Raw genomic sequence first — 16,106 nt, 5'->3', positions numbered from 1 at the left:
TAAAAAAATATATATTTATATATATGTATATAAATGTTATATAATTAATAATATAAATAAATTATATAAATAATATATAATTTATAATATATATATACAATATATAATGTTATATATGCACAATAAAATATATATAGTATATATAATATATATATAATAAATAAATAAAAAATATATATGTGGCAAACTTACTAAATATATATATATTATATGTGTCTGGACACACACACACACACACAGACACACACAGACACACACACACACACAGACAGTGTTAGAATTTACACTTATCAAACAAATATAGAGACACGTTATGATAGTTAACACTTTTATTGCTGCAAAATAGGCAATAAACATGTTAGGAGGGCCAGTCAAGTATAAATATATATAACGATAATAATAATATATATTTACACAGAATGCAAAGGATTAGAACTGGTAACCTAAAGTTGAGTAAATTACTTCAAATAAAATATCTTATGTGACATGAAACTGCCTTTCAATGAATTATTTTTAGTATGAAACTAACTTTCTTGTGGTTGATGTTAAATTTCTATCTGGTTCAATCTTAATGTATTAATATAATATTAAATATCTAGAACATTTCCTCTGGGGAAATTTTGAAAGGGCCACGGGGGCTACTGCCGGTGTGTGTACACTATGATGAGATTCTTCAGAGATTTCAAACTATACCCTTTAACCTCAAAATATGTGTGTGTGTGTGTGTGTGTGTGTGTGTGTGTGTGTGTGTGTGCGTGCGTGTGTTTGTAATTAAAATCACATAAAGTTACGTGTGTGTGTGTGTGTGTGTGTGTGTGTGTGTGTGTGTGTGTGTGTGCGTGTGTTTGTAATTAAAATCACATAAAGTTACCTGTGTGTGTGTGTGTGTGTGTGTGTGTGTGTGTGTGTGTGTGTGTGTGTAGCGAAAATCGCATAAAGTTACCTGTGTGTTATGACGGTTTGGGTTTTTTTTTTATAGTTTGGGCACCAGCCAGGTTTCTCTCCTGGCAGTTAAGAGTCAGTTGTAAGTCCCCCAAAACACCATACTAGGATGCAGCCTAAAATAGCTACACCCTATTTGCTTTAAAACCTCACAAATATTTACTGGCTTTCACAACAAAGGAAAAAAAAACACATGCAACAAAATTACCAACCACAAATTAATAGACAAAATAGGTTCTGCTTTTTCAAAGAAAATTCATTCATTTAATTTCAGTTCTTCAGGAAAAGGGAAAAAATATAATATTCAGTGCATTCAATGTCCGTTTCTTTTTTCAAAATAAAGTTCAGTTCCGTTTCTTCTTTTCAAAATAAAATTCTGTTCATTCACAAACAAAACAAAAGTTCTTTTCTCATTCAACAAACAAAACAAAAGTTCTTTTCATTCACCAAAACAAATCAAAAATATATGGGGTGAAGAAAAAAACAGTCCTTCAAATAAAGTCAGAAAAAAGGGAGAAAAAAAAACGTCAGTCAGTAGTCACTGTCCGTCAGTATTGTGGTCGGGTGATGTGAAGGAGTGACGTGGATTACCGGTTCCGGGCTGTGTGGAGATGAAAGGTTGGATGCGGTTGATGAGATGATGGTACGAGGATACGTGGTCGCGGTCCGTCGGCAAAGAAAAAGAAACACGGGCTAAACTTCGTGTCTTTTAACGTGTTGAGCCTTGCTCCGTTTCCGTGGTACACACTCTCTCTCTCTCGTTCGCTCTCTCTCTCTCCGACTGCTGCCTCTCGGAAGTGCACCCCGCCGGCTCTTTTTAAGATCTCCGTTTCCGTTTTCTATTAAGCGTCATCTTCCCAGCCACTTAACATCGTGACAATTTCGGGTTGTCACAGTGTGTGTGTGTGTGTAATTAAAATCACAAAAAGTTACCTGTGTGTGTATGTTTGAAGCAGGTATATGCATGTGTGAGGAGTGTGCGCACTTTAGTGCATGTGTGTGTGTATCTGTAACTGTAATCACATCAAAGATCAAAGCAATCAACAGAAATAACTGACACCTGTTAATGTTCCGAAAGAGTGACAGCAGAGGTGGACAGACTGGAATTTCTGGCCTCGAACAGAAAGCATTTTTGTCAAAACCATAATACCTATCATTGATCCGACTTCACTTTGAGCGTCCTGAGTTCTTCCTGAACGTCGACATATGATTTTTTTTAAGAAAAACTAAAAAATAGTTTTGTTAGAGCGATCTAAAAAACCTGTTCCATCTTCCTTTTTTTCAGAAATCTTCCTGCGTTTTTAATATGGGACCCAATGAGGCTGTTGGTGGTGTTGGTGGATCATCTGTGCGTCCTACGCCCAAACTATAACTCTGACAGCTTTACCAGAGGATTGTGAGGGAGAAGACTCATTTTCCTACGTTTCTATGTATAAATTATTTCTGTAGAGTGGAATTTGCGGCCTGGAGCGCAGTTTTCAAATTTATTTTTTGACAATTTATTCTCTCCCTCTACACTCTGAGTGATGACATCACACACTGTGACACGAACACTCCGTGCAATACACACCCATTATAATCTCTGAATTTCTCCAAAAATGATCATGGTCATTGAACAGGGATTGATAAAAAACTATATGACCTATCGAAACGTGGATTAATACACCGATACACAAGACTTGTGTCTACTGTTTAAAGTTTAAATGGAGTCTCTAGGTGAAATTATGCCGGAAAAGTAGACATTTAAAAATCTCCAATCAATGTTCTTTATCGCTCATTTTTGTCGGCCGTCCCATTCATTTCAATGCAAATTTTTGAGCAGTTTTTCGCAATTTACGTCGCAAAAAATTCGTATTCTGTAGAGAAAAGTAATAGCACACCGATACCGATCAAACCGCACATTTTGATATATAATTTGTCCTGCAACTCTTCAAGTTGTAGGACTAGTAGCGGGACGAAAAGCGTCCGGAAGAGGAAGAAGAAGAAATCCACAGTATAACAGTAGTGCAGCACTGGTCCCTACAGCTATTGCTGGATGGGACCAGTGCTGGGGAGATTGCCCCGAGGTCCTAATAATGTCAGTCTCTTCAACTGTTGAATATGGTGAGTTTTTACCTAAAATATTGGTTCCAGTTGAGAGTTTTAGTTGCATGAAGTTTAAATGATATTTCAAAAGCATTTTCTACCACCAGTATCTACCCACAGATACTGAAATGAGGAAAAATGTGCTCAATTCAAGTATTGCGTCTTATTTTAATGTTACTACAGTCGGGCTTTTCAGGCCACAATCGCTCAAATTAAGTATTTTGGATTTATTTTAAGACATCATTGGTTTTTCCAGTGTCTAGATATTTTATTACTTATTTAAAGAATTCTTACAAAGAAACATTGACTTACTGCACTGGCAGATCATTTGACTTGTTCCGAGCATGTATTTGCTTATTGTATTATTGCTTATATGTATTCGCTTTGCAAGCGTTACACACACACACAGGCGTCCGCTACGTTCGCTCGTGGCACTTTTCACCCGTCACCCATGTTATCTGGTGTACTCGCAATACGCGTGTCTGTAAGCACGCCTATTCATCAGACTTTATGCTGGCACAGGCGACGTGTTTTAGGCATTTAAGTATAGTGTGCTGGCATAAAATACCCCTGATACACACACACACACACAGTTAGACACATTCTAAGAATACTTTAAATTAGTGCAAAGACAAAATGAGGAACCAAGAAACGATCTTCACACATTAAACTTCCTCTATTGTTTGCTGTCACACACACACACACACACACACACACACACTTATATTAAAGACACGCACGCACACACACACACACACACACACACACACACACTTATATCAAAGACACGCACACACGCACACACACACACACACACTTATATTAAAGACACGCACACACACACACACACACACACCCTTATATTAAAGACACGCACACATACACACACACACACACTTATGTTAAAGACACACACACACACACTTATATTAAAGACACGCACACATGCACGCACTCACACACACACACACACACACATTTATATCAAAGACACGCACACACACACACTCTTATATTAAAGACACGCACACACACACACACACACACTTATATTAAAGACACGCGATGTGATGTTTATCTGGTCATTAGAGGGTAAAACCTGCAGAGCTCTGCTGTTAGACACATTCTCACCAGAATACTTCTCCTTTCTTAGAAAACATAAATTAATAAATGAGTGCCAAAATAAAACGAGGAACCAAGATACAATCTTCAGACATTAAACTTCCCCTGATGATGACCAAGACGTCTTCTACTGTTAACATGTGTCCTGAGTTCATTTTAAGAAGCAGCTGGTCAGAGACTTTGACAGTTGAGAGCGAGACACCAAGAGAGAAGCACGATGGCTGAATTCAGATGGATTATAATGTCTTCATTTGTGATGCTGCTGTTCAGCTTTACAGGTAAGAACACAAGTTTAGTTAGTAACGTGGTGAGTTTAGTGAACTCTTGGAGCCAAAGATGAGACACAGTGCTGCTTCTGGTGCTTTAATGTCTATTTAATGTCTTTAATGTGTATGAATGGTGCTATACAGCTACATTAGCCTTGAAACCAAAGAAACACAAACTTATCTTAAACTATCATCACACTTATTATAAACAGAACGGTCAAATTCTTATTTTAGTTTATTTTTTATATTTTCTCAACAGAAGCAGCTGGGGACACTGTCAGAGTTGGAGATGAAGCTACTTTGCCTTGTGACGATGTGGAACATGATCAGGATAAGTGTGACAAAGTTACCTGGTGGTTCTGGGATTCAGGGGAGAAGGTCAAACTGTTTGATGGTGGACAGATTCACAAAGATGCTGCAACTAAATCAGATAGACTGAATGTTACAGAACAATGTTCTCTGGTTATAAAGAATGTAACAGTGGAGGATGCTGATCGTTATTACTGCGAAAAGATCAGATCAGGCCGATATGATGCTGTTGTCCTCTCTGTTGTCAGCAGTGAGTATTTAAGTCATAAAGTTTTACTGTCTTGTTAAAACAAAATAATGAAATTTAACAATATTCTGATTAGAGTGATGAAGTTAATATTACTCTTGTTGTCTTTCTCTCACAATATCTCCACCTGCACCAGTCACTGAACAGAAGAACAATGATACAGTCAGATTGTTGTGCTATGTGACTAAAAATGCTGGTTGGGGGTGTTCCCACTCAGTGAAGTGGCTTCATGAGGGAAATGATGTCACAGACAGAGAGACATCACAGGATGACTGTTCAGCCAGAGCGACATTTACAACATCTGACTTCAATCAGAAGTCAAAGAACGACTCATTGAAATGTGAAGTGACACATAGGTACAATGGAGAGGTGCATGTGTTCCCCCTCAGCCCTCCTCAGTCCTCAGGAGAGAAACCAGGTGAGAACATGATGAGCTGCTTCAACTCACTTCAAACTGATGTGGATCATTGTTGCATTTCTTGCATAATGTTTTTGTGTTCATGATCAGTGATGGGCAGTAACACGTTACTGTAATCTGAAAACTTTTTTCAAGTAATGAGTAAAGTAAGGGATTACAATTGCAAAAACAGTAATTAGATTACAGTTACTTTCCTGCAAGCAGGCTGCGTTACTGCGTCACTAAACCATGATGATGTTTGAGAGCGTCTATGGCGTCAGTGGTAACAAACACGTGTCACCAAGAGACGGAGTGGACCATGCAGCGTTTAATGGCTGGAAGTACCCACACACTGCAAAAAACATCAAGCTCACCACGTAGTTTCTTCTTATATCTAACAATAGTATCTTAATTATCTTGTTCTGAGTATAATTTACCTACTGACCATAGCTTTACTGCAAAAAAGATTATTAAATCTAGAGATAAGCATGTTGAACACTTAAAATAAGAAATTAACTCTTTATTTAATTTTAAATTTAAAGCTGCCAGCAGTGATGAACTGCTGTTTTGCACTGCAAAAAATATGAAGCTTGTTCTGAGTATAATTTACCTACTGACCATAGTTTGTCAGTAGGTAAATGTGTCTTTTTATAACTAGAATGAGTGAATAACCTCTTCACAGGGATTTCAGTCTTGACTAAAGCACTACAAAAGACACAAAATGACCAAAAAAAGACACAAAAAGACAAAAAATAGACACAAAATGACAAAACAAAGACAGACAAAAAGACAAAAAATAGACACAAAATGACCAAAAAAAGACACAAAAAGACAAAAAATAGACACAAAATGACAAAACAAAGACAGACAAAAAGACAAAAAATAGACACAAAATGACCAAAAAAAGACACAAAAAATAGACACAAAATGAACAAACAAAAACAAATATTATTATGTAACTAAAATGAGTGAATAACCTCTTCACAGGGATTTCAGTCTTGTGTAAAGACTTGTTTTTAGGATTGACATTGTGAGCTTTTTTTCATGTTTTTCAATCTATTCAACTGTTGAATATGGTGAGTTTTTACCTAAAATATTGAGAGTTTAAGTTGCATGAAGTTTAAATGATATTTCAAAAGCATTTTCTACCACCAGTATCTACCCACAGATACTGAAATGAGGAGAAAAAAGTGCTCAATTCAAGTATTGCTGCTTATTTTAATGTTGCTACAGTCGGGCTTTTCAGGCCACAATCGCTCAAATTAAGTATTTTTGGATTTATTTTAAGACATTGTTGGTATTTCCAGTGTCTAGATATTTTATTACTTATTTAAAGAATTCTTACAAAGAAACATTGACTTACTGCACTGGCAGATCATTTGACTTGTTCCGAGCATGTATTTGCTTAATTCTAGTTATTTTATTTCTTATTCTTGTCAGTTGGTTTTTCCAGTGCATTACTTTGAGTTTGACTTGGTAAAAAGTGACAAAAACATCAGCGTCCGTTGTACAGTCTGCCTGGGAAGAAAACTTTGATCTACGGCCAAAAATTCCACCTTAAGTCTGAGTAAGCAGCTAGCTAGCATGATGAAACCTGGGACTATATGTAACATCTCTAACTTCTCTCTCCAGGCTGGTGGAGGATCATCTATGTGCCGCTGGGTTTAGCAGCTCTCATCACAACTGTTGTTGCAGTCAACATGTGGACAAGAACTAAAGGTGACAACGTTCACAGAAGACACTTTTAAAAACAGCAAGTTTGAATTCACCTGGATTTTTATGCTGGAAGCTAAAGTTGACTCTTTTATTTTGTCTTTTCAGGGAACAGAGCACAGATGGGAGACAACAATGTGAGTTTAAACAACAAATTGTGACTTTTTTTCAGTGTAATATTTGTTTTTCATGCAGAATCTGAAGTGTGTTGTTGTTGTTTCTCCCAGCAGCGTAATGATGAAGATGAAGATGAAGGTACGGTGCACTATGACAACGTTGGAGAGCCTTCTGCCTCCATCAGACTCCACTGATCAACAACATCAACTCAGCACAGAGTCCACTGCTGGTAGATATCAGCTCAACATCTGTAGCAAACAAAGAAATCATGAAATCATGTGTTAGTATTTGACTTTGATCCAGACAAAGACACTCAGGTTTGATCCCATCTGACATTAAGAGACGCCCCCTGTGGGTCAAACTGAGTTTACCTCATTGTTTAACTCTCACTTACCCAGAAATATTAATACTTCTTGTTCATATCTGATCTATAGGCTATACACCAGGGGCCTCAAACTGGCGGCCCGTGGGCCAATTGTGGCCCTCGTGACGATATTTTGTGGCCCCCAACTTGATATGAAAGTTTAATGTGAGTTTTATATGAATGGTACTTTACCGTGTTGTGTGTGGAAGGTCCCTTTAATTACTTTTTTAGGTAATTTTGTGTCTTTTTAAAAATAATTTTGTGTATTTTAAAAAAAATAATTTTGTCTATTTTTTTTTTTTTAAATTTTGTAATAATAATAATTATAATACATTTAATTTATAGGCGCCTTTCATGTCACCCAAGGTCACCTTACAAAGTCTAAAATCATAAACATCTTTAAAAACAAGACAGTATGGTAAAAACATCACGACATGGTAAAAACAAGACAATGTGATAAAAGCAAGTGAACTAGAGTCCAGTTATAGAGTGTATGCCAGTTTGAACAGGTGAGTTTTGAGTTGTGACTTGAAGGTTGTGATGGTGTCAGACTGTCTTATGTGTGGGGGGAGGGAGCTCCAGAGCCTGGATGCTGAGCAGCTGAAGGATCGGGCCCCCATGGTACTGAGGCGTGATGTGGGGGTGATTAATAGTCCAGCAGAAGATGAGCGGAGGGAGCGGGAGGGATTGTATTCTTGAAGGAGGTCGCAGAGGTAAGTGGGGGCTAGGTTGTGGAGAGCTTTGTAGGTGAGGAGGAGGTTCTTGTAGTGGATGCGGTATTGTACCGGGAGCCAGTGGAGTTGAATGAGAACAGGGGTGATGTGGTCAGCTGATTTGGTGCGGGTGATGATCCGGGCGGCCGAGTTCTGAATTATTTGCAGTCTGTTGATGAGTTTGGTGGGGAGTCCAGTGAGGAGGGCATTGCAATAGTCGATGCGTGATGTGACAAATGAGTGGACCAGGATTTCAGTGCTGGATTGGGTCAGTGATGGGCGGAGTCTGGAGATGTTGCAGAGGTGGAAGAATGCAGTCCGGGTGATGTTTTGAATATGGGGTGCAAATGAGAGGGTGTTGTCCAGAATGACGCCGAGGCTCTTAACTTGGGAGGAGAAGGGTACAGGGAATCCGTCGACGATGATGGGTGGAGCTGGGGTGTGTTGTGATTTGGTGAGGGTGGATATGGAGCCGATGAGCAGGGCCTCGGTTTTATTGCCGTTCAGTTTGAGGAAGTGCTCATCCAGCTCCGGATGTCATCAAGGCAGGTGGTGAGTGAGGTGGGAGGGATGGCAGCGGTGGGTTTGGAGGAGATGTAGACCTGTGTGTCGTCGGTGTAGCAGTGAAAATGGACCCCATGGTGACGGAGGATTGTGCCCAGGGGGAGGAGGTAAATGGTGAAGAGAAGTGGACCCAAGACTGACCCCTGGGGGACACCCAGTGAGACACCCAGACTTGTGGTTCCTTAATTGCACAAATTGTTGACGGTCAGTGAGGTATGATGTGAACCAGTAGAGTGCAGCACCAGTGATCCCAATGCCAGCCAGGCGGTCCAGGAGCAGAGGGTGGGAAATGGTGTCAAATGCTGCGCTGAGGTCGAGGAGAATGAGGATGGTGAGTAATCCAGAGTCGGCTGCACGGAGGAGGTCGTTGGTGATCTTGACTAGGGCTGTTTCAGTGCTGTGTTTTGGACGGAAGCCGGATTGGAAGGGTTCATGAAGATTGTTTGTTTCGAGGTGGGACTGTAGTTGTGCGGCGACCACCCTTTCAAGTGTTTTAGAGATGAAGGGGAGGTTGGAGATGGGTCGATAGTGGTTAAGGTCAGCTGGGTCAGCACCGGGTTTTTTCAGGATGGGTGTGATGGCAGCCAGTTTGAGAGTGGGGGGTACAGTACCAGTAGTGAGGGAGGAGTTAATTATGTTGGTGATCATGGGGGAAATGGACGGCAGACATGCTTTGACAAGGGAGGTGGGAAGAGGATCGAGCTGGCAGGTGGTGGTTTTAGCTTTATGGATGAGTTCCACGATGGTGTGCTCTGATACTGGGGTGAAGTCAGAGAGGGGGCTGATGTGAGGTTGGCCGGTGGTGGTCATCCAGGGTGGGTCGTTTGAGGGGGTGCAAGATGAGGCCAGTTGTTGGTGAATGGTGTTGATTTTAGAGCTGAAGAAGTCCAAGAAGGCAGTGCACTGGTCGGTGGAAATGTCTGGAGGGAGGGTTTGTGTCTTTTCTTGGTCATTTTGTGTCCTTTTTTAGTAATTGTGTGTCTTTTTTAATTGTGTGTCTTTTTTGTTGTTGTAATTTTGTGTATTTTTGGGGTCATTTTGCGTCTTTTTTTAATAATTTTGTCTTTTTTGGTAATTCTGTGTCTTTTTTTGGTCATTTTGTTTCTTTTTTGGGTTATTTTGTGTCTTTTTTTGAAATTATTTTGTGTCTTTTTTGGTCATTTTGTGTCTTTTTTTTGTAGTTTTGTGTCTTTTTTGGTCATTTTGTGTATTTTTTAAGTAATTTAGTTTTTTTCTGTTAATGCATCAACTCTTTTTCAGCAAAGGTAAAAAAAAAAACACCTCAACGTGTATTAACATGATTTTACTTTTTTTTGCAGAGATTTTCCTAATTTAGCTTTGTGCATTTAGCATTTGTAATGCAATCTTTTGTGTTTACTGTTTTTTTTGTTTGTTTTTGTAATTTCTTTGTGTTTTTTTATGTGTTTTTTGTAAATTTTGTGTGTTTTTTGTATTTTTATTATGTTTTTGGTGTGTTTTTAGTGTGTTTGCGTGTGTTTTTTGTAATTCTGGGTGATTTTTTGGTTTAGAATATTTCTTCTGTAAATCTGCTGATAAACAGACAAACAAAAGCATAGTTAAAGAAAATGTATGTTTCCTTTAAGAGAGCACCTCAAATATTCTTAGTTCTTACTTTGTTCTTCCTGAAAACATTGAATTGCATTATTCAATTAGGGATTGATTTGCAGAGTTTCTTTGACATTTTGTGTATTTTTAAAAAAAGTAATTTAGTTGTTTTCTGTCATTTTGTGTCTTTTTAAAGTAATTTTGTGTCTTTTTTTGGTCATTTTGATACTGCCTCCAGCAGCCCCCAGGTAATTTGAGTTTTCGACCCCTGCTATACACAGTATTCATATAATGCAGTTTATTCTCTATATAATGTGTCATTATTAGCATTACTTGTTGTACTCATACCTGCATGATATATTTTATATTATACCTGCACTGCCTGCTGTAACTGCTGCACATGTTCATGCTGTTTATATCTTAATGTATTCATATCCACCCCTACTGTTATATAATACTATATGTACATTACTCTGCATGTTGCTGCTTTTTGCATTGAACAATAAAATTTAATAGAACCAACAAACTAAAGTGGATTCCTGTAGCTGTTAGTTTAAGATTCACTGGTTCTGTTTCAAGCTGCAGTAGATTTACTTCATTATTTTAGGGAATTATTTTGTGTCCAGGGCCGGGTCGCGGGGTCAGCAGGTTAAGCAAAGTGTTGTATTAAATTCTCACATACTCATACAAATTAGTACTACTTGTTACTACTACTGTATATATTCTGTTTTTGGCATTCAAAACACTTCTATCTTTATTCTATTATATATTTTTCACCATCACACTAAATGGCTAACTGAACCCTAACCACCTCACCTAAACGTGATTATAACCCGCACCTTAAAACCAAGTCTGAATCCTAAAACAGGCCTTAGAATAAAAAAAGTCCTCACATTGTCGGTTAAAGCATTGGTCCCCACTACGCCGGAAAAAACAGAATAAAAACACACGTACTTTTACTTCTATCTTTGCGAGGACACTTCATTAACACAGTGCATCTGTAGCCACGAACCAACACACACACACACACGGAAAGATGCATACAACACACACACACACACACACACACACATATACACACTCACACACACACACACACATACACACAGACACACACACTCGCATACACACACACACACTATGAGGGGTATTTTATGCCAGCACACTATACTTAAACGCCTAAAACGCGTCGCCTGTGCCAGCGTAAAGTCTGATGAATAGGCGTGCTTACAGACACGCGTATTGAGAGTACACCAGATAACATGGGTGACGGGTGAAAAGTGCCACGAGCAAACGTAGCGGACGCCTGTGTGCACGCTCGTCTCAATGTACAAATAACTACTCTAGTCTACACATGCACACGTTAAGGCATCTGAAGCGTTGGCTTTAGGACCATAACACACACGCGTTAACACCTATAACACGTGTACGCCTATAAGGAACAAACTCAGGAAGAGGCTGTGCGCATTTAAGCACGAGGTCCACTGGATCTTCAGGACCTGACATTTATTCATTAGGGCCTCGGGGCAATTGCACCGAGCACTGGTCCCTCGGGGGACCAGTGCTCGGTGCAATTGCTCAATAGTGCTCGGTAGTGCACTTGCTCAGTAGTGCTCGCACGCACACACACACACTGGTCATTTAATGTAATAACAGTTAAAGATACACGCACGCACACACACACTGGTCATTTAATGTAATAACAGTTAAAGATACACGCACACACACACACAATGGTCATTTAATGTAATATCAGTTAAAGATACACGCACACACACACACACTGGTCATTTAATGTAATAACAGTTAAAGATACACGCACGCACACACACACTGGTCATTTAATGTAATATTAGTTAAAGATACACGCACGCACACACACACACTGGTCATTTAATGTAATAACAGTTAAAGATACACGCACGCACACACACACACACACACACACACACACACACACATATGCGCGCGTAAGCGCGCACACTCCTCCAGATACAAATATTTCACACACACACACACACATTTTGAGGTTAAAGGGCATAGGTTGCTGTATAAATAAATACTTGAAGAGGAATAGTATCATAACATTACTAGTATTAATTGTTTGAAATCTCTGAAGAATCTCATCATAGTGTACACACACCGGCAGTAGCCCCCGTGGCCCTTTCAAAATTTCCCCCAGAGGAAATTTTCTAGTTTTCTATGTTCTGCAGCAGATCTACACAGATCAGCTGTTACACAGAGTCTCAGCTTCATATGGTATTGTTTATAAGAAAGCAGAACTTATAGATGAAGAGAAATACTATCTTGTACGTACCAGATAAACTTAACGTTTTATTAGCTTAAGTAGCCTGTTTTAGGAGTGAAAGTCAGCAAAATGCAGCTTAAACAAAATGTTTTACCTTATTAGCTAACTACAAATGTCTGTAAAACATAATGGGACTGTGCATAAGTGCCGAATTGGGTTAAACAGTGTAGATATAAGGTCCAATGGAATCATATTGTGAACGGACTGCTGTCCACATGGCTACTGAATATTCATTAGATAGGTCCGCATGGCTACTTAATATTCAGGGGTGACAGCGATTAGGTAAACCTACCTAATTACAGCTGGTGCGTAATGAACTGTATGTCCGCGCGCGAAGCTGGGAACTGGCTGTGAGCGTTGCACTGCGTTGTGTCTGTAAGCACGCCTATTAATCAGACTTTATGCTGGCACAGGCGACGTGTTTTAGGCGTTTAAGTATAGTGTGCTGGCATAAAATACCCCTCATACTCATACACACACGCACGCACGCACGCACACACACACACACACACTTATATGAGGGGCATTTTATGCCAGCACACTATACTAAAACGCGTGTACAGCGCCTATGCGATGACATCAAACGTCTAACGTGCGCGTGTAAATTCCATTCACTTTCAATGGACAGACAGGCGTCACGTAGGCGTCACGCAGACGCTGTACACGCGTTGTTGCACATACGCCTACGTGACGGCTGCGTGACGGGTGAACTACGCCTCAAATACGTGACATGAAGACCCGCGTGACTGTTAAGTACAATTCTACATAGGCGTACAGACACGCGTATTGCGAGTACACCAGATAACATGGGTGACGGGTGAAAAGTGCCACTAGCGAACGTAGTGGACGCCTGTGTGTGTGTAACGCGTGTACGCCTATAACAGTTCAGCTGTTACACAGAGTCTCAGCTTCATATGGTATTGTTTATAAGAAAGCACAACTTATAGATGAAGAGAAAGACTAGCTCGTACTTACCAGATAAACTTAACGTTTTTCCGGCCAAAACCGGAGCCTTAATTAGCCTGTTTTAGGAGTGAAAGTCAGCAAAATGCAGCTTAAACAAAATGTTTTACCTCATTAGTTAACTACGAATGTCTGTAAAACATAATGGGACTGTGCATAAGTGCCGAATTGGGTTAAACAGTGTAGATATAAGGTCCGATGGAATCATATTGTGAACGGACTGCTGTCCACATGGCTACTGAATATTCATTAGATAGGTCCGCATGGCTACTTAATATTCAGGGGTGACAGCGATTACGGCTTCTGCAGGCAGGTAAACCTACCTAATTACAGCTGGTGCGTAATGAACTGTGTGTCCGCGCGCGAAGCTGGGAACTGGCTGTGAGCGTTGCACTTTACTATTAGCCTACTATTTTTAAGTAGCTGAAATTATTTTAATTATCCCTTTCACCCTTGCTATCATTAAATATCAATTCGATATCATTCAAACCTAGAGAGAGAGAGAGAGAGAGAGAGAGAGAGATTTCGTTAACAAGAAAATAAAAACTGGCCTGAAAATAATAGAAATATCCTGACAGCTCTGTGGGGGCTTGGAGTTCATCTGTAAGTTGTGCTTTCTTATAAACAATACCATATGAAGCTGAGACTCTGTGTAACAGCTGAACTGTTACACAGAGTAACACACTGTTAACGTACACGCGTTACACACACACACAGGCGTCCACTACGTTCGCTAGTGGCACTTTTCACCCGTCACCCATGTTATCTGGTGTACTCGCAATACGCGTGTCTGTAAGCACGCCTATTAATCAGACTTTATGCTGGCACAGGCGACGCATTCTAGGCGTTTAAGTATAGTGTGCTGGCATAAAATACCCCTCATACACTTATATTAAAGACGCACACACACACACACACACACACACACACTTATATCAAAGACACACACACACACACACACACACTTATATTAAAGACACGCACGCACACACACACTTATATTAAAGACACGCACGCACACACACACACACACACACACACACTTATATTAAAGACACACACACACACACACACACACACTTATATTAAAGACACGCACGCACACACACACACACACACACACACACGCACTCCAAAAAAAGCAGGTCCTTGTTAGTGTGATTAGTGTTTGTGATGTTTATCTGGTCATTAGAGGGTAAAACCTGCAGAGCTCTGCTGTTAGACACATTCTAAGAATACTTAAATGAATAAATTAGTGCCAAGACAAAATGAGGAACCAAGAAACGATCTTCACACATTAAACTTCCTCTATTGATGACCAAGATGTTATCTACTGTTAATGTGTCCTGAGTTCATTTTAAGAAGCAGCTGGTCAGAGACTTTGACAGTTGAGAGCGAGACACCAAGAGAGGAGCACGATGGCTGAATTCAGATGGATTATAATGTCTTCATTTGTGATGTTGCTGTTCAGCTTTAGACGTAAGAACACAAGTTTAGTTGGTAACGTGATGAGTTTAGTGAACTCTTGGAGCCAAAGATGAGACACAGTGCTGCTTCTGGTGCTTTAATGTCTATTTACTGTCTTTAATGTGTATGAATGGTGCTATACAGCTACATTAGCCTTGAAACCAAAGAAACACAAACTTATCTTAAACTATCATCACACTTATTATAAACAGAACAGTCAAATTCTTATTAGGGCCTCGGGGCAATCGCGAAGCCCCGAGCACTACTGTTATACTGTGGATTTTTTCTTATTCCTCTTCCGGACGCAATTTCGTCCCGCCACTAGTCCTAGCTACCCGCTACTCTTCGAGTTGCAGGACAAATTATATATCAAAACGTGCGGTTTGATCGGGATCGGTGTGCTATTACTTTTCTCTACGGAATACGAATTTTTCGCAACGTAAGTCGCGAAAAACTGCTCAAAATTTTGCATTGAAATGAATGGGACGGCCGAAACAAAATGAGCAAAAAAGAACAATCATTGGAGATTTTTAAATGTCTACTTCTTCGGCATAATTTCACCTAGAGACTCCATTCAAACTTTAAACAGTAGACACAAGTCTTGTGTATCGGTGTATTAATCCACGCTTCGATAGGTCATATAGTTTTTTATCAATCCCTGTTCAATGACCATGATCATTTTTGGAGAAATTCTGAGATTATAATGGGTGTGTATTGCACGGAATGTTCGTGTCAGAGTGTGTGATGTCATCGCTCAGAGTGTAGAGGGAGAGGTAAAACTGTCAAAAAATAAATTTGAAAACTGCGCTCCAGGCCGCGAATTCCACTCTACAGAAATAATTTATACATAGAAATGTAGGAAAATTTGTCTTCTCACTCACAATCCTCTGGTAAAGCTGTCAGAGTTATAGTTTGGGCGTACGACGCACAGATGATCCACCAACACCACCAACAGCCTCATTG

General features: G+C 39.6%; 1 protein-coding gene across 1 annotated transcript in view; it reads right to left on the bottom strand.

Moving 5' to 3' along the window:
• Positions 1-7,170: 7,170 nt before the first annotated feature.
• Positions 7,171-16,106, bottom strand: part of si:dkey-9k7.3 (circularly permutated Ras protein 1) — a 33,099-nt gene continuing 24,163 nt past the window's right edge. Inside the window, exon 19 of the mRNA XM_059354712.1 lies at positions 7,171-7,446. The gene's annotated coding sequence lies outside the window, so the exon portion shown is untranslated. The remainder of the gene's footprint in view (positions 7,447-16,106) is intronic.

Source organism: Centropristis striata, chromosome 17, assembly GCF_030273125.1.
Source record: "Centropristis striata isolate RG_2023a ecotype Rhode Island chromosome 17, C.striata_1.0, whole genome shotgun sequence".
In the NCBI taxonomy this organism is placed as follows: domain Eukaryota; kingdom Metazoa; phylum Chordata; class Actinopteri; order Perciformes; family Serranidae; genus Centropristis; species Centropristis striata.
The sequence above is the reverse complement of the archived record's forward strand: the minus strand, read 5'-3'. Positions and strand labels throughout refer to the sequence as shown.